Source organism: Phacochoerus africanus, chromosome 10, assembly GCF_016906955.1.
Source record: "Phacochoerus africanus isolate WHEZ1 chromosome 10, ROS_Pafr_v1, whole genome shotgun sequence".
Classification (NCBI taxonomy): Eukaryota; Metazoa; Chordata; class Mammalia; order Artiodactyla; family Suidae; genus Phacochoerus; species Phacochoerus africanus.
Genome location: NC_062553.1, coordinates 137,480,391 through 137,507,422, shown reverse-complemented (window position 1 = coordinate 137,507,422; position 27,032 = coordinate 137,480,391). Strand labels below are relative to the sequence as shown.

Here is a 27,032-nt window from a genome sequence, read left to right as displayed (position 1 = left end):
TAAGGACTGCGCTTCCCAAGCGCCCTTGGAGGAGGTGTTGCAGCTTCCAGACTTCCCTTCAAGGAGGAAGCGTTGTCCCTCTGCCACCTTTTCCCCGTCCTGCTGCTTTGGTAAGTGCTCATGGTGATAGATTACCTAGCGTCATCGGATAAGAGCAGTATCTTGAGAGGTGACAGAGCTGCAAAGCCAGGGTCCCGTAAAATCCCTCGACGACCATTTCCAGTCTGTAATGTGAAAAGGGTAAACCTGTTTTCTTTGTGGACTGTATTTTAATGTCTGTCAGGCATTTTAAACCTTCACTGTGGGGTCCGTAACCTAGGTCTGGCACTTGGGAGGCAGAAAGCAGAGACACGGATATTAGAGGTTGAAAAGCTGGTTGGTCCCTGATAAGCTGAGGCAAAGCATTGATGTAATTGTGTTTGCACTATTTTAGAGGGCAGATTAAATGGTGACAGAGGAGTTCCCGTCGTGGTTCAGCAGAAACGACGTGAGCTGTGAGCTGTGGTGTAGGTCACAGATGTGGCTCGGATCCTAAGTTGCTGTGGCTGTGGTGTAGGCTGGTGGCTACAGCTCCAATTTGACCCTTACCCTGGGAACTTCCATATGCCACGGGTACGGCCCTAGGAAAAAAAAAAAAAGGAAAAAAAAATAAGTGGTGACAGAGACCATACATAACGTTGGGGGAAATCATAGGAGAGCCGCTGTCTCTTCATGTGCGCTGGCAGCTTCTTGCTCTGCCAGCAAAATCCTATGGCAGAGATGAGCTCAGGCTAGAGTTAACCAGTCTGCAAGCAGAGGTGGAAGGAATGCAGTTCTGTTAAGAAAGGCTCTTTGTGCCAGGTTAGCAAAATCATTCACTGAGAGTCCTATAATTTGAGGCCTTTGAGGGTTGAAAAAGTCAACTTCTGTATTCCAAACCAAAGCAATTATAACTGGTAGCTTCAAAGCCACTGCCTTAGTGGGAGATAAGCTCAATGTCCTGCCAGATTTGGGAGCCAGACCAGAGGCAAAATCAAATTAAGAGTATTGCTTTTCCACCCAAACAAAATGGTTTCGATAGCCTGGATGTAGCTTCCACCCAGAGAGGGTTGCAGGGCACGCAGGGTAACAAGGGAAAGACAAGCATCTTCAGGCTTAAAGACGTCGTCTCGATGAGATCTTTGGCTAGAGTTACTTACATGTGGAACTAATCCAGAACAAATTGCCTGGAAGCTGCTCAGGTTTTGAGGGAGTTGTATGGCTACAGAGCAGCAACACAGCCTGCAAAAGCCTGTAATTGTTCAACTCTTTAGGAAATTCCTGGGCCGCCCAATCTAGACCAGCAAGGAGCAGGCTGCACAAACATTGCCGTTTCCAAGAAGAGCAGTCTTTGTCATGCCTGCTTCTTCGGGGCAAGGAAAGACAAAAGATAAGAAAGCACTTTCCACAAGAACCAAGGGCGCTGGAAGAAAGTGGTCAGTTCTTTCAGGAAAGCAGATTCAGGGGCTTCCAGAGGAGATGAAGCCATTGTTGGCTCATGGAATATTTGTAACTCCTACCAAGTAGGACGTAATTATTGCCATGGCCCGGTGACTGCTGTAAGTTTTCTAATCCTTCTTTGCTCAGGAGGGGCAGTTTAGTTGGCAGTGTCCACCTTCACAAGCGTTAAGTGTATGGGCAGAGGTAAGCTTGCTTTAGCCTGTAGGTTGCCAAACCACGAGGCTCCACATCCACAATTAATGAAGGGAAGGGGCTGTACATCGCCCAGAGAGGAGAGTTTTAGCTGCGTGCAGTAACCAGTGGGGTTTTGGAATTGTCTCCCTTGTGGAGGTGTCAGTATATTCTTTGTGAAGGAGAGAGACTGTGATAGATATTTGGGTTGCCATGGGAATGGACTGTGGCAAATAATACTAGTCGTATTTAAATTTCCAGTCTCTTTCTTTTTTAAAATTTTGTTATGGTTGATTTACAATGTTCTGTGAATTTCTGCTATACAAAAAGTGACCCAGCTTTTTATGTATATGTTCTTTTTCTCACGTTATCCTCCATCATGTTCTGTTCCATCACAAGTGATTAGATATGGTTCCCTGTGCTATTCAGCAGAATCTCATTGCGTATCCACTCCAAATGCAATAGTTTGCATCTACTAACCCCAAACTCCCAGTCCATCTGACTCCCTCCTCCTTCCCCAGGGCAACCACAAGTCTACTCTCCACGTCCATGAGTTTGTTTCTTTTCTGTGGAAAGGTTGGTTTGTGCCATATATTAGATTCCAGATACGAGTGATCTCATATGGTATTTGTCTTTCTCTTTCTGACTGACTTCACTTAGTATGAGAGTCTCCAGTTCCATCCATGCTGCTACAAATGGCATTATTTTGTCCTTTTTTATGGCTGAGTAGTATTCCATTGTGTATATCTACCACATTTTCCTAATCTGTCAGTGGACATTCACGTTGTTTCCGTGTCTTGGCTGTTGTGAACAGTGCTGCAGTGAACGTGGGGGTGCATGTATCTTTTTTAATGAAAGTTTGGTCAGTTCTCTCCTTTTATAGAGATACCTCTGAGATGTTGCAGGTTCGGTTTTAGACCCCAATAAAATATCGCAATTATGTGAGATACACAAGTTTTTTTGTTTCCGAGTGCAGATAACAGTTATGTTTATACCATACTGCAGTATATTAAATGTGGAATAGCATTATGTCTAAAAAACAATGTGTAGGAGTTCCTTTCGTGGCTTAGTGGTTAACGAATCTGACTAGGAACCATGAGGTTGCAGGTTCGATCCCTGGCCTTGCTCAGTGGGTTAAGGATTTGGCGTTGCCATGAGCTGTGGTGTAGGTTGCAGACGTGGCTCGGATCTGGCGTTGCTGTGGCTGTGGTGTAGGCCGGCAGCTGCAGCTCCGATTGGATCCCTAACCTGGGAACTTCCATATGCCGTGGGAGTGGCCCTAAAGACAAAAAGACAAAAAAAAACCCCAAAATACAAAAAAAACCCCAAAAAAATGTATAAGCCCTACATAATATCCCGCAAGGGAACTCCTCTAATTTTTCTTCTGACCTGCACTTTTGCCTTCTTATCTAACTTGACCTCTTAGGGCTCTATTGTCATTTTATCCATTCTCACCTTAATTACACCATTTTCTTTAAGCCTTGTTCTTACTCCTGTGACTTTGTATTCATTCTTTCTTTCACTCTTCAAATGCGTTTTGAGCACTTGCTATGCTCCAGGTAGTCTGATAGGCACTGAGAAGTGAACAATACAGAAAAAGCACCTTTGCTTTTGTGAAGCTTGCAGGCTAGTTTGGGGAGTCAGGTAATAAGTGAGATAAATGGTGTATAATATTTTCGGTGGCGGCAAAAGTATTCAGGAGAAAATGAATGCAAGGAAAAGGACTGGGAATGGGGAGATTAATGTGGGTTGCAATTTGAGAACAAAGACTTTCCTGAGAAAGTAATGTTTGAATAAAAATCTGAAATAAGTGAGCAAATCTTTGGTTCTAGTTGAGGGTGGGTGGACGAAGCCTAGGAAAAGCCAACAGAAAGTGCAGGGCCTTGTGTGTCTGAGGAATAGCACGGAGAGTTCTGTGACTTATCTGTTTATTGCACAGCTTCTAAACGTCATCCTGACTGACAATTTCATTTCATTTTTTCTTCTACAGATTTATGGGTGTGTGTGTGAGGGGTGCGGGGGAGAGAGTGAGAGATGCTTTATCCATTTGTGAGAGTTAAGGTAGAGAATTTTTCAAAAGTTTATCTAGTTTTTCTAAGATAATTTATTGAGTCATCTTTTTCTTTCTCCATTGATTTGAAATGTTACCTTTGTCATTTAAAGTATTAAATTCTTATCTGAGTTAGATTTTTTTTAAAACTTTCTTCTGTTCCATGTATCTGTTTGTCACTTTTTGGGGCCATGGCCATGGCATGTGGAAGTTTCCTCTGGGCCAGGGATCAAACCTGCGCCACAGCAGTGACTTGAGCCACAGCAGTGACAACACCAGATCCCTAACGTATGGAGCCACCGGGGAATTCCTGCCAATTTTCTTTAACTCACTAGTAAGTATTTTAATTATATAACATCTTTTTTTCTTTAATTATATAACATTTTTTGATGTTCCTCGTTTTCCCAGTTGCAAAGTATAATCCTTATGTACAATTTCAGCATCTTCTAGGCTTTTTAATTTACATGGCACTTGAGAGATGATAAATAGGTAAATGAATATGGTAGCTGTATTAATATTGAGCCCTCTCATACAAGAATGTGATTGATTAATTTATTTAGCTATTCTTTTATACACCTCAGTAGATATATAAGGTACAATAATGTGTCTTTTTGGTTATTAGGTTTATACGTAGGCCTTTTTTTCATTGGCATTTAGGTGTTAGCAACATGAATGTAATAGAGAAATACACATCTCTGGACTCAATTTCAGCAGTTAACATGCTTTACTGTCAGCCTCAAGGAATTCGCAGAATTCAGGTTACAGTTATTTTATTATTCTAATGAAATTATGACATCTCCAATAGAGAAAATTATTAAACATGGTTCTTGGTGTCCTGGGCTCTGCCTGTGTAACGGTGGTGAGGCAGTTGCAGATCTTGGGGCAGACACACCCCCAGATGATCAGCTAAGCTTCTCCCTCGCCCCGGGCACAGCTTAATTAAAAACATCAGGCAAAGTAGCTTAATGTACTTTTTGGAGATTTGGGTCAAGACCAGAAGGGCCACATGTCCCTCTGGCACCGTCGCCAGCCTCTAAAGTCCTCCTGCAGGTGGTCTCACATCCCAGTGGGGCGACACTGTCCCACCTGCGTTCCTCTGTCTTGTTGCGATTCGTGGTCAAAGTCTGCACGATGCCGTGGAGACTCACTCTCCCACTCCCTTGCCTCCCAGAGTCAGATTATCATTTAAGTCATGAGTCAGGATGCTTGTCAATGACATTCTTTGTTTTGTAGGAAAAAGTCAAGTCTTCACTTTTTCTTAGGATTGATTTTGTCCTGAATTTTCACATGGAAACTGTTTCATGCTTAAGTTTATTGTTTTTGTGACTCGTCTGTTATTAGTGTTCAGACATAAAACAGAATCACGTTGTTAATGGCCTCCGCCCTCATCCTAGTTTTCCTTATTTCCTTATTGATTATCGAGGTTAACAACTGGCCAAGTCTGATTCCTGATGAATTTCCTAATCATGTAGAGTAGAGAAGGTTTATTTTTAAAAACAAATAACTGAAAATAATTTAGTAATTTTACTAAAGGTGATTTTGTGTCTTACCGGATTCTTAAATTGATTTTTAAAAAACTTAATGATTATAATTGATGATTATATTTTTGGTATTTTCCAGGATAACAATGAAAATGAATACTGTATCAATATTTTCTATTTTTCTAACCATATGTTAGCTATCACTTTTTTTTTTTTTGTCTTTTCCTGGGGCCGCACCCTTGGCGTATGGAGGTTGCCAGGCTAGGGGTCTGATCAGAGCTGTAGCCGCTGGCCTACACCACAGCCACAGCAACATGGGATCCGAGCTGCGTCTGTGACCCACACCACAGCTCACGGCAACGCTGGATCCTTAACCCACTGAGCAAGACCAGGGATCGAATATTCTATAGTATTATGTCCACAGAAGAAATTTCATGTTTCTTACTAAATGCTAAACTTTTTTGAAAGTTCATTTATAGTCAGTGTTTTAAGTCTTCCCTAATATTCTGTATTTTTTATATATTATAATCATAAATTGCAAAGAAAATGTAGGACTTTTTCCTCCAAGCCTTGTATAGATGATCTGAATCAATTTTGTGAAAATTTTTTGTGTCATTAAAAAAAAGGTTGTGAATCACTTCTTTACGAATCAGCAGGGAGAACAGTGAGTCAAGGATTGGGGGCAGTATAAGGGTGGAAACAGCAGGATCTTTGAAAAGAGGCGGCGAAGGAGGTCGTGGTTGGAAAGACTGGACTAAACCGAGTTGGACAGCTTTCATCAGGATGAAAAGCAAACGAGGTGCACGTGTCCTGCATTAAGGAAGATAGCAGTTCTTGGGAAGTCAGGAAACACTGTGAGTTTTAGACTGCTTTTTTGTTTGTTCTGTAATTGTGCTTCTCAGTTCTGTAAAGCGTTTCTGTAATGCCTGGAATGGGAGGAGTACCCAGCCCAGCAGCTAGCCCCCTCCCAGCCCTTGATCCTGCTCAGGTACCGTCTGTTGAGTGAATGGGGCTTGTATTTCTTGGCTCAGGCAGGCATGATAAAATGCCCCGGGCTAAAACAACAGAAATTCACTTTCTCCCAGTTAGAGAGGATGCAAGTCCGAGGTCAGAATGTCTCAGGGTTGGTTTCTTCTGAAGCTTCTGTCCTTGGCTTCCAGGCGGCTGCTTTCTTGCTGCTTGTGGCACAGGCCCCTTGGTGACTCTGTGTCTAAATTCCCTCTATGATGCGGACATCAGCCAGGTCAGAGTAGGTCTGTGCATACGGCATGTGATGCTGATGACCTCTTCAGAGGCCCTGCATCTTTACAGTCCTGCTCTGGGGTCCTGGGCTTGGGACTTGAGCATATGAATTATGGGAGGAGACAGTTGAGGCCGAAACAGGAGCCCGGCACTGATTGAGACGCTGTAAGAGATCATTTAAAATTTTTTAGTTGAGTTGAATCTTTTCAGGGTGGGGATGATATTCACGTTATTCAGTAATGATAAAGGAAACAGTTCTTTCTGGTACACAAGGAAGAGGGCTGATGATCCATTGAAATAGCTACTTTCATTTAAACCAACTTTTTTTTAAATTGTCTGATTCAGTGTTTGTTTTCAGTCTTTTGACAACATAATCCATCGGTGTCCTTTCCTCTTTGACTGCGTTATACAATTAGAGGATAGAAATTTCCACGGATAGGGTGACTTGGTCGCCCCCCCATCTCTGCCCACGACTGTAACAGCCTATGCTGTGGAGACAACAGAGGCGCAGGTACGGCTCTATTGATGCGACAGTTACTCAGTGAAAGACTAGATCCGTCAGACCTGAAGCCTGAACCTGTCACCTGGACAGTCGTTCCTAGGACACTGACTGTGAATCAGTAAATGCTGCAGGTCGTGCAGTAAACACTCAGAAAATCACTGGGCACGTTGCCCCGTGAACTTGTGCCTCATGGGCGCAAGAACAGGTGGTGGAGGTAGAAATAGAAATCCATAGGAAGAAGTATAAAGGGAACTTCTAGAAGGCCTTTGTAGGCTTCACTGTACAGAGACATAACGTGATCTTGGTGAAGCCTGTTTGGCGGAGTTGAGACCAGGAAGCCTGCCCTCTGCCCAGATGCGCTGCCGTGATCGGGGCATGCGGTGAGCTCTGTGTTGTAACCTGAGTCCTTTCCTTACCTTCGAGGAGCAGTGCCGTCTCTGCCATGGCTCCGTGCGTCTCTGTTAATCAGTTACATCATCCTGTTGGGGCCCATGGGCCCTCAGCTATGCAGGTCATTCCCTGCTCGTCTCTCTTGATACAGAAGAATCCCCAACAGAATAAATTACAGGACATGTGGGTCCAAATTTGTTTCCGGCTACTGTCACTTCTGGGAAAGCGAAGTGGATAGCATTTCTTTTAGAACTTCTGAGAATTGTTGGTCTCTCAGGTTTGGAAAGGCCTTGGATGTCCTGTACGGAACTAGCTCAGTTATGTTAACGTGCTGCTGTTTGGGTGAAGACTATTATAAAATACAGCTGATGGTTTATTTTAGATGACAGACGTGTCCTGCCTTTTGGAGCTTAGCGCTATTACTGTTAATATTGTTCGTGCTAAAAGGGCTGTCGAACCAAGCTGACTGAGAACAATGTGGTACAACAATGAGTTTGAAAAATAATGTAATTAAGTTATTGCATTTTACTCGAGTACTCGTTAAGCAGTAGACGTTGGGGGGGCCGATTATGGGATTTGTTTGAGGACACATTTCCCTGAGTGAAAACATCTGTCCACACTGCTGTTTCCATTCGTCGTCTTCAGAGATGTGCATGTAGCTGAAAACAGTTCACCCCACTCTGTTGATGATCAGTTTGGAAATGACGTTTGCCTTATTAGTTGAAGTCAGAGACACCATGAGAAATGGCAGTAAAAACACATGGCCGTGAGGATGCATTCGGTACCGAGAATGTTGACACTACAGCAGCCGCTGGTGTTTGCATGGGGATTGGGAGCAGAAGCTGAAGGGGCCACGGGGTGGTTGAAATGCCTGACTCCGAGTCGACGCAGGCCCCCAGCCGGGTCTTAGAGAAACTGCAGTCTTATCGGCAGGCCCTCACCTCCTGCTCTGCAGGGTTTAGAGGGGGCAGGGACGACTCAGTCCTCTTTACTTATTTATACTTGAGGAAGGGTTTTAAAATCATCAGAACCGTTGGAGGAGATCATGCTTTTGTCTGAGGCACACTGCACATCGCAAACAGTCCCATTTCTAACAGACAACAGAGTTTTCTGTGCGCATTCAGGCCGAGGCGATTAAACGCCTTTGAGGGCCCTCGTACGAAGAGGTGCATGCTCGTATTTTATCCCTTTGATTCACCTGTTCCCAAATTTTCATGTGCGAGTATCCTCTCCTAAGCAGCTGAATTAGTCAGTATTTGGCCCAGACGCCTAAAATTTTAACAAGCTTTAGACATGCTCTAAAGCATGATTTTTAAAAAATCGACATATACCTCGTCCTCAAATTATTTAAAAGCCAGTCCCACATTTCTACCCATTAGCTGTTTTCCTAGCATTTTAACTGTGCAGTGGTTCGAACGCTCAGAGCAGGGTTTTGGTTCATGAGGGCACACTCACCATTTCAGACGCCTCAAAGGGCCTCAAACATGTAAACACGCCATGAGGAAGCTCATAGGAGGTGACCAGTAGCAGGTGACAATCTTCAACAATTTTCTGGCGGACAGAAAGCGGTTTGGGGAGAGGTCCTGGAAGAAGCAGGATGGGGGAGCCCGGCCCTGGGAGGCCGTTCATTGGCCCTGAGGAAGCGTGAGGAGCCTCAAGAACCTGGACCTCCAGGTCGTCTGAAGAGCAGGAGGGAAGGCTGAGCTGAAAAGCAGGACCGCTGAGGTCTGTGTGCTGCAGGTCACGACACCCTCAGGCCCCGTGGTGGGCGGATGCCCGGCGGTGAGATCAGGCCCTGGGGCCGAGCAGGGAAGGATGCCGCCTCTCGGAATTGCATGGGGACAGCTGGCATGGGCACTGGCGTCCAAATCAAGGACCTCAGCATCCCGAGAGGTAGGGGTTCGCCAGCCTAAGGACCAGCTCGTCACCCAGAGATTCTTCCGGCATCCACGCACACGTGCCTGCGTGTTTAGGTTTTTGCCGCCTCATTCCTAAATGTGAAAAGACAGCTAAAGCTCAGCGGATATTGGAGGAAAACCTGAAGCGTGAGAAGGAAAAACTAAGGTAAACATACTTTTTAAGTGCCTGTAAACGCACAGGTGGTTTGCAAATGAAACAAAAACTCAAACTATGTGGGGATTTTGGTGGATGCTTCCGCCACCTCCTCAGACATACTGGCACACTCTGTTCACTTTTCTTAAAAACAAGGATACGACACCCTGTACAAGCAACAAGAAGTATCTTTTAAAATAGGCACAACGAAAGATTTCCAATGCAGGGCTAGTAAAGTTGAGGAAAATTCCTAGAGTGTAGGAAAAAAATGACCTATATCATTTTATAACATGTAGCCTAAGAGAATAAGCACGTCCTTGAAATTCCTTTAAATGTCTTAATTTACTATTTTTTTTTTTTTGTCCATGCCAGTGGCATGTGGACGTTCCCAGGCCAGGGATCGAACTGGCACCACAGCAGCAGCAGGAGCCGCTGCAGTGGCAATGCCCGAGCCTTAACCCGTTGCGCCACAAGGCAGCTCCTCCTTTAACTGTTTTCGTGTTTTCAGATAAAAACTTTGAGAGTCACCAGAATATGATATTCAGTACTTCACACACCAGTGAATCGTCTTTTATTCATTCATTACCTTGTACTGATCAAGCACCTGCTGCTTATCTGCCGTCACTCTAAGCACCAAGCAATGGCCGCCACATTGACCGAAGCCCACAGAGCTCCGTGTCCACGGAGCTCATGCTTTAGTTGGGAGAGACAGACAGCAAAACCTAAAACTCTGTAGAGTGATAGATTGTCCTAAGTGCTTCGGAAAAAATAAAGCAGGTATAGGAAGATGCTGCCGGCTGAGGGGCTACAGTTTTAAAATGAATTTTCAAGAAAGACCTCATTGAGAAGCTGATGTTGGAGCTAAAAGCTGAAGGATATGATTTTTCTGGCAGCCGTCTTCACCAGGCTCCTTATCCACCCGTGTCTCACAGGGCTTGTCGTTCCCCGTTGAGTTTCTAGACCATTTCCTGCATCTTCCAGTACAATCCTCCTTCTACTCTGAGATTTATTCCTGACACCCATTCCCATCCTTCTGTGACGTAGTAATCCATCTCCCGTGTTTGTCAAGAACTTTGGCACCTGTTGTTCCAAGGGCTTTTATTTTTCACCATGACCTCCTGTGGTTCACACAGCTCTGAAAGTTCACAGTTCTTAGGGTGACCTGCTGGGGGGCTCCCTCTCATTCCCAGGACTCCTCTATCTTTGGACTGCAAGATTCTACTCTCCTTACCTCTAGGCGTGACCTCTGCTATTTCCAGCTTCCCCTCCTCTACCTGGCGATCTTACTCTCCAGTTTCTTAACTGCTTACACGCCGAGTCTCTCCTTCCCCTTCTGCCTTAACTGCTTCAATCTTCCTTTGTGTTCTCTGCTCCTTTGTCTCTGTCTTCCCCTCTTTCCTCCCTCCCTCCTTTCCTTCCTTTCTTCCACTTCATCTTTTTATCAGTCATCCATCCATCCATCCGTCTTCTTGAAACCCACTCCCTGTGTCAGAAACTTGGCTAGCTCTACACCAAAACCCCCGCTTTCTTCTCTTCCAGGCACCCAGGCATCCAGTTAGGTCTTGGCACGTGTCTGAGGTCTAACCAACAGGCTGTGATTAGAAATGATGTGTGCCCTTTCTAGGCCTGGTTTATATAAACCCCTGGCATGACTCTCTGCCTTCTCCCCACTCCCATCTGCCGGTTGGATGACAGCCCTCAGTGTTCTTGGAAGTTACATGCTGAAGACGGGTGAGCCTTCACTAGCCTGCTCTCCTGAATGACCTCATGGCTAAGTCCCTACTATCTGAATAATTTTAAGTGAATGTGAAATAAGCTTCTGTTGCTAAACCATTGACATTTCTGTCAGTCTGTTACACCAGTTAGTGTTATCACAACCAAAGACAGATCCACGCCTCTGTCTTTTTAATTTCCTTCCCCATCCTTGAGCCGCCACCGAGTGGTTCCTGGAGAAACGCGCGCCATCGTGTGGACTTGTCCCCAGATCTGCCACCTTCAGCTTTACCTGGGTTGTCAGTTGTGCTTGGTGGACACTTTCTGTATCATGTTGCTTCTTTTTCTCATTGCCTTCAGTAATTATTTATTTACCACAAACATCCTCAGTTGGGGTTCTCACGTGCATCCTATGTTCTGGACATAGCAGGGCCTGGATGGATGACCTTCTCCGCACTCCCATCCCCCTTCTCTGCATCTGCAGACACGTCTGCATTCATCATGCCCGTCCACCCTGGTTCTGTGAAGACTTGGTTCTCCCTCTTCTTGAGGCTATAACGATTCCACCTGGACATGCATCTCGTTTACCTCCTTAGAGTCTCCCGTCCTTCGGGATTCTCAGCAGGGCAGCAGCCATGCTCATTTAACCCATCCTTGGGTACATGACACATGGTGGGTGGTCAAAGCAAGTTTCTTTTTGCTTTTTAGGGCCACACCTGAGGCACATGGAAGGTTCCAGGCTAGGGGTTGAATCAGAGCTGCAGCTGCCGGCCTGCACCACAGCCACAGCAACTTGGGATCCAAGCCGGGTCTGCGACCTACACCACAGCTCATAGCAGTGCCAGATCCCCGACCCACGAGTAAAGGCAGGAATTGAACCCGCATCCTCACGGATACACATCGGATTCATTTCTGCTGTGCCACAACGGCAACTCCAAAACGAGTTTCTCGAATGAGAAAATAAATGCACTTCTTTTATTGCATTTTCAGCAGCACCCTCTCTACGGATGCTTTTCCCACTTTTGCTCCTCAGTGTATACAGTTCTGTCCTCGCGAAAAGCACATGGAAGTGAACAAACCTTCTTTAACCTCCTCCACCTCTCGTCTGTGAGCAGCCTCTCTGCGTGGTTACCTGCGTGCTGTCTCCTCGACCTCTGCAGCCAGACTGCTGTCTGCATCCTTTCACTGCACCTCTGCCCTAAGGCCGGCAAGAGGTTTGCAGCTCTGAGCTCAGCAGGACATCAGCATATTCTTCTGGTCTTCGTTGCCTCCATTTCTCCGTGGAATTTCACGCTGCGGTCACTTCCCTCCCTGCACCGTAACGTGTTGCCTTGACACGGGGCTTTGGTTTTCGTCTTATCCTCCCACCATCGATTTATCTCTTCACGCGGGTGGGACGGACTTGCTGCTTCTCTCTTTGTAGACTCTGGGTGATCTCATCCTACCCCTGCTTCCCCAGTTTCCTGAGCTCTGTCCAGCTGCAGATCTGCTCATGCAGCTGTTCCCTGGATGACCCATACATGCTTCCAACTCCACGTGTCCCTCTGTGCACGCCCCACCCTGTCACCTGGGGGAACTTCCTTCTCTCCTTAAATTTCCCGTTTCAGTGAATAGCAAAGTCCTAATAACAGCCTGTACTAGAAACTTTAGTCTTTTTTTTTGGTTTCTTCAACATACTACACCCTGGAGTACAGAGAATGAGGGAGGGAGGCCAGGGGAAGTTGCCCCCTGGGGACCACAGACTGGGCCCGACTGGCTCTCTGAGCAGGACGGGAAGTAGAAGAGGAAGCGCTTCACATCAGGTATCAGGCTGTTTGAAGCTGTGGCCCTGAGAAAACAAATCGCCTATGCCTGCCGAACAGTCTGTCCTTGGCCAACGCTAAGTCAGAATAAAATGACTAAATGTTAAAAAAAAAAACCCCTTTAAACACAAGGCCTAATAAGTCTTTTATATAACAGAGAAAAAGAGACGCCAGACCACACATTCAAAAGAAAACCAAAACTCTGGAAATCACCTGTTAGCAGATGGCTATTTTAGAAACACGATGGTAGGAATGAATCCATGAAGCGTGAGCACAGAAAAATGATATGAAGAAGGAGCACGAGGTATGATCAAGAAATTGCTTGGAAGAATTTCATGATCAAAAGGAAAGAAGATTAAACAAAGTAAACATGTTTAGGTAAAATAATAACATAAGAATAATAACGTATTATATGTTTTAATCTGCAGGGCTACCATAAAAAAAGAAAGAAAGAAAACAAACAACAAAACAAAACAGGCCGAGGGGCTTAAACAACATCAATTCATTTTCTCACAGTTCTAGAGGCCAGAAGTTCAAGATCAGGGTGCCCTCAGGGCTGGTTTCTGGTGAGGCCTCTCTTCCGGGCTTGTAGACGGCTGCCTTCTCCCTGTGTCCTCCTAAAGCCCCTTCTCTGTGCACATGGAGAGAGAGAGAGAGAGATCCGGTGTCTTTTTCTCTTCTCACGAGTCCATCTGCACTGTCAGATGAGGGCTCCGCTCTTATGACCAAATTATTTCATGTTAATTATTTCTCTGAAAGGCCCTCTCTCCAGACGCAGAGGCATGGGGCATTAGGGGTTCAACAGATGAATTTTAGGGGAACACGGTCTATTCTGTAACATTATACCAAACACAGGAGAGGTTCATGGAAGTGACATTTTGCTTCCTGGTCGTCTTATTGCTCCCATGCCACCAGCTCACGTGCACAAACTTCCCGTCTCTGCCAGTTGGACCTGGTCTTCATTATCTGCAAAAATCTGCAACATTTCAGTTTTAAAGCCGAAACTGATTTTAAATAAGAGATGCGTAAAAGTATCTGAATTCAGCCAAGATCGGGTTATTTTTGGCCACCTTTGACTAAATAACGAGAACGAATTTTGACTTTATTTTGTAAAGCAAAAGAAAAAACTTCGCACACCCCACTAAAGAACCTTCACGCCAAGTTTCAGCCTGGAGCCCGTGTCGAAACCAGATTGGGACGCCCTAAGACGTGGACGTTTGCGAGACCTGTAGCATTTTTACTGCCAGCGCCCACTGTCAGGTTTCCTGGCTTCACTGGGCTCGAAGCTGAAGGAAACTGAGTGCGGCTGCTTGATTCCAGGCGCGTGAGAGGATGGCTGTGTTTCCCAGGCACTCGGCGCTTTTCAGCGTCACCAGGAAGATGATGGTTTCCACCTGGACGTGAAGACGGTGACGTGCACGGGCCTCTCAAAACACTGCACGGCGTGCCCGACGCCGAACCTTGAAACAATGGGTGTCTTTCAGTTTTCCAGTCTTTCAAACCGTGCTCCTAACGTTCAGAGCTTTGCAGATGAGGTATAGCGTCCAGATTCCAAACTTCAAAGGCTTGAAAAGTAAACTGCAAACTAGCAACCTTTCGTTTTCGTTTTCCTTCCATTATTTGTGTAACCTTTCCTTTTAAACACATTTTTTTCCCTTGCATTTGCCATTTGCAGATAAAGTTAGTAGGATTGAAATGACTCATTTAAAAATAAATTTTAAATGGGCTAAACTTTCTGTGAGTTGTACCAAATGACATAAAACTCTACATTCCAGACATTTTATAGTTTCTGCTTTCTTGTCATAATATTTTGACATCTTCTAGTGAGCTTCACACTAAAAAGGTACCTGACATACTATTGATTAGTAGAAAAACAAAGATCCAGAAAATACTTATGTCTTTTATTTTTTCGCTTATTTGATTTTCTACTCTGGCAAGGTAAAACTGACTAGTATTTTTTTCTCCTGACGAGCCTAATCTTTTTATTGGCATTAAAATTATAAATTATCTCACAATTCCACTTAAAAGTTATTGTCCCATGGTTAACTTATTTTTAGGCAGCAGTCAAATTTTATTTATAATTAATAGCAGAATAGAAATTACAATTCTTGCATGTGTGTGGGACCTAAATAATCCATATTATTTAGTTAAATTCCTGTGCATTATACGTACTGGACCTTATCTTTCAGCAGGCGTTAAGTCAAGAATAGACAAAAAAAGAATTTGACTTTTTTTTTTTTTTTTGGTCTTTTGTCTTTTGCTATATGGAGGTTCCCAGGCTATGGGACTAATCAGAGCTGTAGCTGCCAGCCTACACCACGGCCACAGCAACACGGGGCCTGTGAGCCATGTCTGCCACCTACAGCACAGCTCAGGGCAATGCCGGATCCTTAACCCACTGAGCGAGGCCGGCGATCGAGCCTGCAACTTCATGGTTCCCAGTCCACCGCGCCACGACGGGACCTCCGAATATGACATTACTATTTTCTATCTGCCCTGGTTTCGGGTAAAATGCTGAGATACAGACTAAGCTGACAGGCGAGGAGGGCGATGGTGTTGGGAGGTTATGATTCCGCAGGAGGGGAGGGACCTGAGGGGGCCGAGTTTACAGCATCTTGAAAAGGCGGGAGGGGTCACGAGGCGAAGGTTCTAGAGGGCCCCGCAGACCCTCAGGAGCAGCTGGAGACAATGCGTCGACTGGCTGGAGGGAAGCCAAATCTTGACCTTCCGTATCCTTCGCTGCCCTTCCCCATTCTAAACACGCTTCCAGGTTCTGAGGAACATGAACCCGGTCCCCGCCCTGCCCTCTCTCTCTTGGGAGAGTGAAGGAGACAGAATCCCAGGGAACACGTGGCAGAGACGAGAAGAAAGCGCAAACCAACAAGGCCCAGCTCTGACCCGGGCGGAAACCTGCAGGCCCTGGAGCGGGGCTTTGAGACCCGCAGCCCCAGGGCAGAGCGGGCGAGGCGTGTGCCTGCTGCATAAACACTGTGCGATTCACATTCACGGCTCCGAGGCCTGCCGCTGGGCGGCTCGGCCGTATTTCACACACACGAATGTAAACGCCTCTTTCATTCACAGCCATCATTTCTGGGAAGAAACAGATCCTCTCAGAGGCTCGGAGGAGAGAGGAATTTCCAAGGTTTGAGGGCCCCGGTTGCAATTTCTTAATTTAAATGAGGATACCTGAAAATAATTCAAGGTGCCTTAGAAAAGCCCGGACCATTTTTGCGTCATTTAAAATGTGTAAGAGCCAATGATCAAAGGAAAAAATATCCAGTTTTTATGTAACCGTATCTCAGACTGAATGGCATTTGCTTAAATATTTTCAAACATGGCACAAAGTGCAAATGAGAGGCCCTTTTTGAGCCCAGATCTTTCCAGTCCCTTTCTACAAAAAGGGAGTCACAAGTGTGAGTCATGGAAAGACCATCAGAATATTCGTCATTTCCTTCAAACGAAAGGAACCAAGTATTTTAAGGTTTTAAACGTTCTCTGTGAATTGCTTATCAATGTTTGAAGAAAGGAAATATGTGATAAATTTTCTCAAAGTATTTTTAAAATAAATATGCCTAAGTATCTAAATTAGGTACAAAGTGTCTCCAACTGTATCTCAGGATGTTGAACCGGAAGGCTCAGCTGGGAGGTGCGGTGGTGAGATGCCCGGGCTGGAACTGTGCCCAAGGGGCATGGGGCCTTCTCCTGCTGGCCACTTTCTGTCTTCGAGCTCCCTCGAAGCCCGCTGCGGTAGAGAGGCTAACCCCCGCCCCAGCCCGCCCCAAACACAGAGGGTCAGCGGGAGGCAGCAGTTGCCGTCCCTGAGCTCCCGAATCCTCTTTTTGCTGAGCTAGCCCCGGTCATAGTCATCAGCGAGGCTCCCTCACCCTGGGTGGCTACCGTCTGGCCTCACATCCCCCAGACCCTCGCACTGCAGGGTGGGTGCTCAGCGAGGGCGGCTGGAGACGTAGCTCAACACCCCGCCCTGGCATACCTGCCTGCTAAGGCCGCATCTGGACAGTCGAGAGAAGGTGACCTCTGCCTCGCTCTCGGATACAGAGATGTTCTCTCTTCTACTGAGAGGATTTCAGGGTCAACATTCTAGAAGAGGCTGCGGAAGAGGCGGTAGAGAGCTAGGTCTTGGAGCCGTGTTGGCAAAGCCTGTCCACTGAATTTCTCTGAGGTCGTGGTGGGTTTGGGGCAGGTGCCCACTGGGCACTTCTCTTGCCAGATAAGCCAGCACGTGGTAGCTTGAAATTGGCCACGCTTGAGATTGGCCACTAATGCCTTTACACCATGTATGCTGGCAAATGCTGTCACTCTCTCCTCCACCCACCCAGCCGGGCTTGGGGATATTGACCATGACTCCAGCAGAGCAGTTAAAGCCATTCGAAGCCAATGCCTTGGTGGTACCTGTCTCTTAACCGCTTCCTAAAATGCTAACCTTGCCTCAATTTTCTCTTTTTTCTTGCATCTTCATTTTGGTGTAGATTCCCCTCCAGACAAAGCCACCGCTCCCTTTGCAATTTTGCCCATTCTGTCTCTCTTGTAAAATCATCTGCCTCCTGAATCTCTTCCCAGAAAGCTCCCCAATTCTTGCCTTGTCTCAGCCCGGCAGGCTTGGAAGCCCGCAACTTTGCCTATATTTACATCCCCCTCGTTCAACAGGTAGGAGAATATTTTCCTTTCGTGTGCCCTCCAACACTGGAGTATGATGTAGAGACTAAATAACGCAGCTCTAAAAGCTAAGTGATATGGTACAAGTATGGATGAGAGTCAGCTTACAGAAAGAAAAAGCTGATACCCCATCGGCATTGTGTTACCTGTTTTGCGTGTGTTTGTTTTTTGTCCTTATGTGTAATCCAGACTTTTCTCTTACAAAATAAGATGGAACAAAAGAAATGTGACCATGTAGATGTCTTTAATAGGAGAAGATCGTGAGACCCTGAGTGAGTGTTGGCGCCCTGGCTGGCTTTGGAAAACTCATGGGCAAATGTGGCTTAGAAAAGGATGTTATTTCTAGGTACCGCTTGGGGCTCCTCTCTTATTATTCTTTATCTCAGTGACTGGGCTTATCACATAAGTTCTGAATGACTGATAGAAAGTCATCAGCAAAAATCCTCTAGTAAGTGTGGTATATGTTTAGAAACTAAAGTGCTAGGCCAGTGGCTCTCAATATGCGTCCCTGACCAGCAATGCCATGGCCATGGGGGAGTGTGTTGGACGTGCAGATTCTCCGGCTGCACCTCGCCTCTCCTGAATCAGAAGCCCTGATGGAGGGCAGGGCCTGTGGTCTTTGTTTTTCGCAACCCTGCCGGGTGGTTGGTGCCTGCTGGACTTGAGCATCACTCCTCTGGGCTCCGGCCACAGAGTGATTGCCAGTGCAGTGCTGTCTTTTTATCGGAACTGGGATTTAGAGTGGTAAGATGTGCGTAGGTATTTATGGTAAAATGCGGAAGTGTTTACTATTTCTGTGCCTGAGGCAAGCTACTAAGTTTTCTTGCCATTAAGTGGGAGTAATAACAGTATATAATTAAAAGACACTTTGTGTGAAAACATAAAATTATGCATTGTTATGTATTTAACATGAATACTACTACTACTACTATTAAAAATAGCCAACAATATATAGAAAGATGCTCGGTTGGGAAAGGGCATCATTTCCTACGTTATTTGTCGATCTCCAATCAAAGAGAGCAGGTGAGAAATTTCCTTTACAAGTTTAATGGCAGGGAAAGTATTTTATTACTCCTCAGGAAAAAAGTGCTGTCATTCATTTCTGTTAATGAGAATTAGGTAATTTTTTATGTGTTCAGTTTTACTTTGGTTACTCGGATACTCAAGGCCTCATTTGATACTCAATCCCATCAGTTATTTAAGGCTTCTTGTGCAATATATTTCCTTCTCCTTTTTCATGGTTCTTGTTATCCATTTTTTAAAGATTTACCTTATTTTTTATGTGTTGCTACTATAAGCTCCCTCACACTTACTTTTTTTCCCCCCTCGCCCAAGTGAAAAATAAGACAGAAGAAAAAAACCTAAGAGTATCATTGGCCTTAGCAAAATACCTTTGCTTAAGGACGCTAGGACCAGGGAAGTCGGCACAACTGAAGGAATGCCTCTGTGCTTTCTGTGGTCAGAAGCTTTCTCAGGCTCAGCCTCTCCTGTGCATAAGGAAAAGTGATTCTCCAGTACCCCGGAGTGAAGAGAGCAGTAGACAGTATTCGGAAAGACCAGCCACAAGCTTCTGCCGCCTTGGACACGTCATATATTCAGTTCCCTCATCTCTTGCACGGATTGTGAAGATCAGATAAGAAAATATGTGTAAAATCACTAATGTGTGGAATTTAATAAAGTGATAAAAAGAACTTACTCAGAAAACAGAAAACAGACTCAAAGATTTTGAAGCCACTTTTATGGTTACCAAAGGGGAGACGCTGGGGGAGGGGTGAATGAGGCCGCTGGCATTAACCCACATGCACCCTCACGTCCGTGGGGCAGAGGAGGAACGGGGACGGACTGCAGAGCCGTGGGAAGGCGCCTCAGTGCTGCGTCCTAACCCACGTGGGAAGAGCTACGAAAAGGAGCGGATGTAGGTTTAGGTACAACTGATTCCCTTTGTTGTGCACCCGAAACCAACACAACATGGTAAACAGGCCATCCTCCAGTAAAATTTTAAGAAAGAAAACAGATGTAAAAATGCTTGGTAAAGGACAAACTCGACCCAAGTCGAAGCTGATGTGGACAAAGTTTTGGTGACATAGATGCCGTGTGTGAAGTAAGTAAATGAGCAGTGAATGACTGCACCTGGTCTGCCTTCTCTTTCCCTGGTGCTGCTGTTGTGCCAGAGTGTACTGGTGTCCGGGACAAAGTCTAGGGCAGTGCTTTGTAACTCAGATTCACTTTGTCCTTAAGAACATGATGTTGAGTTCATGTAGATATCATCTCCTCAAATGAAAATGTGATGCCTTTTCTTCCTTTCTTTTTTTTTTTCTCTTTTTTGGCCACACTTGTGGCATATGGAAGTTCCTGGGCCAGGGATTGAATCTGAGCCACAGCTTCGACCTCTGCATCAGCTGCGGCAATGCCAGATCCTTAACCCACTGTGCCGGACCAGGGATCGAACCTGTGCCACGTCAGAGAGAGTGCTGGATTCATAACCTGCTGCACCACAGTCGGAATGCTGGAAATGTGACACTTTTTAAGTGCCTTATACAAATGTAATTGCTATTATATGTATTATTTCCAAAACACTTGATGTCGTGTCATGGTCCCTGCTTGTTGTTTTCTTCAGATTCAGTTGCAGATATGCTAGTTGTCTCAACTTCATGAGACTATTTTGTTGCCTTAAAATTTGTCACTTATTTTATGAATCAGGAATGCTGGCATGACATATGATTACTGAAATCCTGGGGTGCATTTCAGCAGTTATTTACCAAAGTTCCATCTTTGATCCAGCAGAAAATTGCCTCAAGATCAGTGTTCAAAACGGAGGAGACTGGATAGACAAGGGGAGAGAGATTATATTTTAGCAGAGAAATTCATTACAAATATATTTATTTCCATTTTATAGTCAGTCATTTCATACAATCAGGCAGTTTGGAAAACATATCAATTGAAGTTAAAATCTAAATGAAATGAGCTAATATTATTACAGGGTTAAAATCTAAATGAAATGAGCTAATATTATTACAGGGTGGTGATACAAGATTAATATTTATTTTGCCCTATTTCCAGGCTCCGTATAATCCACACAACAACCCCCTCCCAGGGAGATATCGCACTTATCTGCGTTTTGCAAAGGAAGCCTGAAGTTGGAGAATTTACATCATCTGCTCAAGCCTCAGATTTTGGTTGTCCAGCGAAAATATCAACTGAGACTGGCCGCCTTCAAAACCCGTATTAAGCACTGGCCACCCCAAAGGTTATTGGACACTATGTTAACCCTGTTTTCGGTAACAAGAAGACAGATCCATCCGAAAACTAAACAGATCCCCATCACCCCCCAATAAGACCCAAAACAACCTCAAAAAAGCAAATCCCTGAAAACGAAGCAAATCCCCCAATCCCAAACCTAGTAACAAATGTTATCATTTTGATGAATTATATTGGTAATGTGTGGCACAGACCTGACATATTTTTACCAAGCACTGCTATGCCATTGAACAGGCTTGGGCAGGAAAACTCCTCCTGTGGCATTAAATCCATGCAACCATAAAAGAATCCTTGCTAAATGCCAGCAAATGAGGTGGTGATAACTTCAAACTGCTTTACTCAGCAGGGCGATGCTCAGCGGGGACGGGGGGGGGGGGGAAGAGCTGCTTTTTTGCCATCGCTAAATTTTTCAGGGTAAAACAATGGCATGAGGTTCAGGTGTGCTTCATGAACCCTTTGAGCTGAGCCGGTATTAACCTGCGAATTAAAATGCAGCGGTTTTATAGAAACGATCCATTTTCCACGTGTCGCCTTCAGAAGCCACAGCGTGACTGCCCGTGTTTCTTTAGCAGCCGGAGGGGAGAGCGCCTGCGCCTTGCCGCACACCTGTGTTTACCCTGCGCCGCGGCCCGGGCCCCGCAGGCATCCCTCCCTCCCTCGGCCGCTCCCTCGCTTGCAGCCCTGGGCTCGCTCGCAGCCCTGGCCCCGTCTCACTGGCGCGCCCTGTTCGAGTGTTGACTTAGGAGTCCTGAGCTTGAAATTTGGTATAAATCAGTTTGTTGAATCACACTCGTTTTAGAATGCTACTCAGACATTTTCTTAAATCCCACACTGGAATCGATTATGTCTTGTAAATATCGTTGAACTTGAAAAAGGGAGGAGGGGGGGCGTGGTTTTCTGGGTACTTTTTGCTTTTATAGGGACTTAAGGTATTTCTCCCCATTTGCATCTTTTGGAAAATAGGGGTCGGGGACTTAAAATGAATTAGTGACGGAGCAAAACAGATAGCAAAAACGAGGGGGAATGATGTTTCTTTGAGGCTCCCTCAGTTTCAGGTACAGGATAGTAAAGCAAAAGAAATCAATAAAATAATACACCTTTGCAGTGACGATTAACGTTTTAAGTGCTACTTATTATGAAAAATTTGATGCATAAGTAGGCTTTTCATCCAATTGTATGCCATTGCTGTCAGAACCTGATACCTGAAGAGTGGAGGGCCTTGACCTCTAGGTTTCGTGGGGAATATCAGGTTCTGGGGCCACATTCAACTACGGTGAGTGTGACTGATGTGATTAACTGGCGGTCGGTTCATTGATTTCAGAAAAGCCACAGCAACGACTGTATCTTCCAATAGCTACATTGTTGAAGAAGGTAATCAGCTCTTGCCCACAAGAAGCTCACCACTGTTTAGGGGTAGAGATAAGGGAATAGACTGTACAGTCGTATAAATGAGAAGTGCAGAAGGCTCTGAGAATCCACAGGGAGGTGCCCGGGGGGTCGCCAGGGAAGCCTGCACAGGCAGGGAGATACAGCCAAGCTGAGACCTGACAGGTGAGGAGGTAAGGAGCTGGGTAAGGAATATTCTAGGCAGGAGGCAGAGATGCATACGTTCCCAAAACCAAACATATGTTTCTCCAAAAGAAATTCAGTAAAACAAGTCTGAGGCCTCTATCACTAATCCTTCCCAAGTGGTGCCAAGGTTTAGTTTTAAATGCATAGCTTTTGGTAGGTTTAAATCATCCCATGCTCTTAAGAAAATCCAGGATGCTGCTTACTTAGGGAGGCGGGCTGTCTCTCGTGGAGTATCTCTCTTACTTAGATATTTTGTGCCCCTTTGGAGTAAAAATAGAGTATAACCCCTGTTGGAAAAAATTAGAAATTTTGTTTTCATCAATAAACTACCAAAGAGCAGTTGATTAAAAGCTACATTAAAACTAAAAATCTGAAACGAAAGTCAGTTTCTGAACACTTCGGGTTACTACGGTATTAGCAGTTCATGTCTAAAAAACAGTCTAGGACCATTTTCTTCTTTGTGGTGGAGCGGGGGCTGGAGAGTAGGTTTGTTTGGATATGACCTTCAGACAGTTTTGTGAGGGGCTGTTCAAGGTGACCTTGTAGGAGGAGCCTGAAAACTCCCGCGTCCCCCTGGACACATCAGATCTACACCTTCATCTGGAGCAATTCCTTCTGAAAAGGGCCCGAGAACTAGCTGAACGGCTCCTCCTCAACAAAGGATAAAGGGGCACGTCGAGAAAACCTGCCCTGGAAAGAGGAGCCCCCAACAGGTCTGCCTTTTAAAACCCACGGGATTTGGATCCAAGGGACCCCAAGGGCTACAGGGAACAGAGCTCTCACTCCTAAAGGACTCATACCCAGACTCGCCCGGGGACGTAGTACAAAAGCAGCAGTTTGAAAAGCACATAGACCACATGTTTAGGAGATACACTGGATAATCTTAAAACATCTGTCGGGAGAGCAGGAACCTGTTGGGGCCCCCCCACCCCGGGAGCAGAGATGACGGCGGGGGCCACTCTGTGTTGTCCCTGGACTTTGCTAGTGGGCTTGCCGTGGCCCCACGCTCTTCTGCAGTCCCACAAACGCTGGTGGGCGCGCCCCAGCCCCGTGCACACCATGGACCTGTTAAAGCTGACTGGAGCACGCTGATGCCACACTCTTCTGTGGCTCTGCTAAAACGGGCAGAGGCATGCAGTCCACCCAGCTGGTGCATGTTGAGCACCTGGCTCTGGTGGCTTCAGACTATACCTTTCTGGTTCCCACAGAACTGAAAACAATCAGAGAGACCGATCCTGGCAGGCTTTGCACAGCCGGTAGGCTGAGGAAGCACACCCCCTGTTATCCTGTGAAAAAGGCCTGTGTACTCGTCCTGGCGCCTCAGCCTGAGGGACAGTCTTCACCAGGCGTGGAGAGTGTGCTGAGGTGCAGACCCGTGATGCCTGATGGCACTTAGCCCGCCTGTGCGCTCCCCCTGGTCTTGCTACAGCCCGCCAGTGCTGCCCGGGTTTGTCCTGGACGGGGAGAATTAGTACCACTAAAGTGTCCGTGTTACCCAAAGGGATCTGCAGGTTCAAGCAGTCCCTGTCAAATGCCAATGACATTTTCCAAAGAAGTAGAATAAACCTAAAACGTATATGGAACCACAAAAGATCTGAAATAGCCCAAGCAGTGTTGAGAGGGAAGGACAGAGTTGGAAGCACCACACTTTCTGCTTTCACACTACACGGCAAGTTCTAGGAATCAAAGCAGTATGGTACTGCCGTAAAAACAGCACAGAGATGATTGGAAGCGAATGGAAAGCCCATGAAGAAACCTGCACATATCTGGTCAATTAATTTCCACAAGAGAGTCAAGAGTATACAACGGGGAAAGGACCGTCTTTTAACAGATAGTTTTGGGAAGACTGGACAGCCACATTCAAAAGGATGAAATTAGACTACTGGCACCGTACACAAAAACCAGCTCAAAACGAATCGAAGGTTTGAACATTAGAACTGAAACCACAAAGCTCCTGGGAGAAAATACAAGGGGCAAGCTCCTTGACTTTGGCCTTGGCAATACTTTTTTGTATTTGACACCAAAATCAAAGGCAACAAGCCCAAAAATAAACAAGTAGGACCATATCAAACTAAAAAGCTCAGCACAGCAAAGGAAGCCATCAGCAACATGAAAAGGCAGGAATACAGAATGGAAGACGATATATGCAAATCATAAGAGATTAATATCTAAACTATGTAAAACATCATACAACTCAACAATAACATAAATCCCAATTAAAAATAGGGTCAGAGGATCTGAGTAGACATTTTTCCAAAAAAGACGTTCAGATGGCCAAGAAGCATGTGGAAAGATGCTCCCCATCACGCATCATCAAGAAAATACCAATCAAAACCGCAAAGAGATATCACCTCACACAGGTTAGAATGGTGGTTGTGAAAAAGATGAGAAATAATTGTCGGTGAGGATGTGGAGAAAAGGAAATTCTCGCGCACCGTTGGTAGAATGTAAACTGGTGCAGCCATTGTGGAAACCAGTACAGAGGTTCCTCAGGAAATTACAACTAGAACTGCCACATGGTCCAGCAGTTTATTTCCAGGTATTTATCCAAAGAAAACAGAACACCAGTTCCAAAATAGATAGATAGCACTCCTGTGTTGTTTGCAGCATTATTTATAACAGCCAGGAGGGAAACATCCTAAGTACACATCCGTGGATGAATGGGTGAAGACGTGGTTTATGAAGTACCGTGCATACATGGAATTCTATTCATCCATGAAAAAGAATGAAGTCTTGCCATTTGTGACAATGTGGGATGGCCCTTGAGGGCGATATGCTAAGTGAAATGATTCAGACTGAGAAAGACAAACATGGTATGATTTCACTTACATGTGGAATCTCAAAAAACAAAGCAAGTGAACAAGTAAAACAAAACACCCCCGACTAGTAGAGGTAGAGAACAGATTGGGGGTTGGTGGAGGGGCGAGGCGTTTGGGGCGGGGGGCGGAGGAGGAGTGGATGAAACGGATAAGGAAGGTCAAGGGGTCCAAGCAGCGTTCCTGCTGTGGCTCTGTGGGTTAAAGATCTTGCATTGTCTGGGTGGTGGTGTGGTTTGATACCCAGTCCGGCGCAGTGGGTTAAGGATCTGGTGTTGCCACAGCTGTTGGCATAGGCCACAGGTGTGGCTTGGATTTGATCCCTGGCCCAGAAATTTCCATATGCCTCGGGTTTGGCCAAAAAAAAAAAAAAATAACATCTAAGAAAGTACAGTGTGGTGACTGTTGTCAATAAATTACTGCGTATTTGAATGTTGCTAAGATAATAAATCTTCACAGTTCTTTTTTTTTTTTTTTGTCCTTTTTTTTTGTCTTTTTGCTATTTATTGGGCTGCTCCCGCGGCATATGGAGGTTCCCAGGCTAGGGGTCGAATCGGAGCTGTAGCTGCCGGCCTACACCACAGCTCACGGCAACGCTGGATCGTTAACCCACTGAGCAAGGGCAGGGACCGAACCCACAACCTCATGGTTCCTAGTCGGATTCGTTAACCACTGCGCCACGACGGGAACTCCCTAAATCTTCACAGTTCTTATTGCAAGGAGAATAATTTTTGTGACTTTGTATCTCGGCAGGTGATAACTAATTGTGATAATTTTGCAGTGTATACAAATATCGAATCATATTGTACATCTGACACTAATATAGTGTTCTCTGTCAGTTATACCTCAGTTTTAAAAAAAAGGAAAAAAAATTGCATCTCCCCATCAATGTACTATGACAATTATTTAAATATGGTTTTATATGATGTGATAGGATGCAGGAAATAGATCAGGTTAGAAATAGTTTGCAGGATGCAAAGAAGAATTCAGTTGAGTTGTGTAAGTCAGTAGAATTGGAGGTTTAATGTATAAAGCGACAAAGAGGAATGAGAATGTATAGAACATATTTATTGACCATCGACTTATCCCTCAGTTCTTTCAGCAATATTATTTGGTGATGGAACTGTCTGGGTTTTGGCCAGAGAAGCTGGGTAAATTTTGGCGCCTCTTACTGAGGTAAGGGGATGAATAAATCTGAGAAAGCAGACAGTTGTTCTGGGGGTATGAAGGGAGTGAAAATATCTTTTGGACATGTTAAAATTGAGATGTCTTCTGTCATCCAGGTGAACATGTTCGGTCACCTGTTGACACGAATTTTGAACTCAAGACAAAGTCAGGCTTTAGAAAAATGACTCAGAATCATCAATGAATATTCGGTGTTAAAAGCTCGTTTAGTGGGACTAATCAAGAGCCTCCAGGGAGGAGGTGGAAGTAAAGAGGCCAAGGTCAGATTCCTGGACCATCTGGACCATGTCAGCCTTTAGGTGTTGGGGGAGGATGACCTAGCAAGGAGGCTGCGAAAGAGCCCGTGAGGCAGGATGGAAGCCAGGAGGATGCACTGTCTCGGAGGCCAGTAAGGAAAGAGGTGTTGACTGGAATAAAAACGCACAGCAAGAGAGCTGTGAGTTCCTGTTGCATTAGCGACTTACCGAGGACTAGAGCCCAGCAGACGGCTTCCTCAGCAGCTCCGAGGAACCGCGCCAAAGAGGGAAGGGACACGGTCAGGCTCCGTGTAAGGAAGCGCCTTTGGAGAAGGGGTCAAGCCCACGGCTGGGTGGGTGACCTGGTCACAGGCACGGATGTCTTAGGAATGACTTGTGTGCTTTCCTG

At 45.5% G+C, this 27,032-nt stretch overlaps 1 protein-coding gene across 4 annotated transcripts in view; it reads left to right on the top strand.

The window, feature by feature from the left end:
* CFAP299 (cilia and flagella associated protein 299) overlaps positions 1 to 27,032 on the top strand; it is a 531,077-nt gene that overhangs the window by 63,424 nt on the left and 440,621 nt on the right. The window lies entirely within an intron of this gene.